This window comes from Aplysia californica, unplaced genomic scaffold (genome assembly GCF_000002075.1).
Source record: "Aplysia californica isolate F4 #8 unplaced genomic scaffold, AplCal3.0 scaffold00067, whole genome shotgun sequence".
Taxonomy (NCBI): domain Eukaryota; kingdom Metazoa; phylum Mollusca; class Gastropoda; order Aplysiida; family Aplysiidae; genus Aplysia; species Aplysia californica.
In genome coordinates, this window is record NW_004797337.1 from 1,229,982 (window position 1) to 1,232,214 (window position 2,233).

Genomic DNA, 2,233 nt, shown 5'->3' on the forward strand with positions numbered 1-2,233 from the left:
CCCCAAATCTCAAGCATCCCAATTTCGATCGCGTGTATCCCGATTTTTTTGTTTTACCAAATTTTTCTAAAAACTTAGAGTGGTAGGTCTGTGTATAGCAACAAGGATGGCCTGTGTCATAGAGATGTTGTGCAATCTGTTTAGAATGTTTATTACTTTATACATGATTGCTCAAAAATTATACTTACTTCTTCATCTTCTCAGCAATCTGTTCAGAATTTGTCACTTTATACATGATTGCTTAAGAATTATACTTACTTCTTCATCTTCTGAAAATAAATATAAATGAGCATGTGGTGTAGATTTACAAGTGGTACTGTTTTACCTTTATTCTGTCTTTTGTGTGCACTTTCTTTAGTAATAATATGTTTTTGCAACTTATATTGCCTTGAATCTTGAGAGAATGCTCATCGTTTTGTTATCATCACTGTCAAAATGTAAGATTAATTCGACTCCCATATGTCCTATTATGTGAAAATAAGAATGGCTAATTATAAATTACATATTCACTGATTCTCTGTCTAAACAGGACAAAGGTTTTGCCATAGCTAACATGCCAGAGTTGGCAAGAGTTCATAACAGTTTTGCCAGGTAAGTTTACAAGTTGCAAGTAAGCAGTAAGTTGCAAGTAAGCAGTAAGTTTCTTAATTTTCCTGGTCTCAGTTACTTTCTTTACAGTGATGGTGTGCTCTCATAAAAGTATGTGTAAACATTTATTACATTTGTTCCATACAATTTTATCTTTGTTTCTTCAGAAAAAAAGAGTCACTTTGCCAGTATATATATATATCAGATATATATATCTGATCTTCATACTTTTATCAGTTTTGAGCTGTTGTTTCATGTGAAGCTGAAACATTCTTTTCATTTTATGGGAATATTTGTTTCTATTAATGAACTTCTCAGTTATGCCTAACAATGATTTATTTGGTCTAGACAATAAAGCAAACAACAGTTGTGTAGCTGACAGTGTTGCTGGCATTGGGGAAAGGTGGGGGGGGGGGGAAGAAATGCTGGTAGTTTTGTGGTTTTCTTGTTACTGTGAAATGTTTTATCTTGTGTGAATGAAGTATTACACTCAGTGATCATGTGATCGATGTGAAGCGCTCAGAGCTTGTACTCCTATGGGATATGGCTCTATATAAATGAAATTCATTATTATTATGATGATTATAATGATGATGATAATGATTATTATATAAAACTGATAGCATTATTTTTTTGTCTCCTTTCACATCCTTTCCTGATCTCTAACAATGTTCTGTTGTCTGCTTTCATTTCCACTTTCTGCCCCCACCCCCTCACCTCCTTTGCCCTCTCCTCTGGGTTCCTGACTCTTTCTGCAGCCTTTCTACTGCTACTCCTTGGCTCCTCCTAACTGCTGTCTTTCTGCCACACCCCTGATCTTCTGGTAGGAAAGATCTACACCTAGCCTTCTCGGACAAGGGCGAAAAATCTCGGAGGGCCCGTGTGCAAGTTGCGCACGTTAAAGATCCCTTGGTGGTCTAAAATCGATAAGATAGGCTTCGGCCGCCACCCGGGCAAAATTCAAAATTTCCTACCAACGAAAAAGTATTAGGTGTGTCCCGCACGCTCATATGACCTTATGCAGTTGTGAGCGCCATAAAACCCTATACTAAACAAACATAACATTATTTTTGGAGGTAGTGCTGGGAGGTAGAGGACCTACAACTGACAAGGAATTAACAAAATGAGGGTTTCGGGGTTTGTTTTTTTACGTCCCCATCAACACAGTTCAGATCATATAGGACTTTGTTTTGTTTTTGTAAAGTGTTTTACGGCGCTCGCAACTGCATAGGTCATATGAGCGCGCGGGACACACCTAATATTTTCAGTTGGTAGGAAATTTGGACTTTTGCCCGGGTGGCGGCCGAAGCCTACTCTTATCGATTTTAGACCACCAAGGGATCTTTAATGTGCGCAACTTGCACACGGGCCCTCCAAGATTTTTCGCCCTTGTCCGAGAAGGCTAGGTGTAGATCTTTCCTACCAGAAGATCAGGGGTGTGGCAGAAAGACAGCAGTAAGGAGGAGCCAAGGAGTAGCAGTAGAAAGGCTGCAGAAAGAGTCAGGAGCCCAGAGGAGGGGGCAAAGGAGGTGAGGGGGTGGGGGCAGAAAGTGGAAATGAAAGCAGACAACAGAACATTGTTAGAGAGCAGGAAAGGAGGTGAAAGGAGACAATTTTAGAGAAGAAAATTTTTTGGTCGCTCCCC

General features: G+C 39.5%; 1 protein-coding gene across 1 annotated transcript in view; it reads left to right on the forward strand.

The window, feature by feature from the left end:
• The window catches only part of LOC101854555 (ubiquitin carboxyl-terminal hydrolase calypso), a 24,038-nt gene that overhangs the window by 3,553 nt on the left and 18,252 nt on the right, over positions 1–2,233 (forward strand). The window lies entirely within an intron of this gene.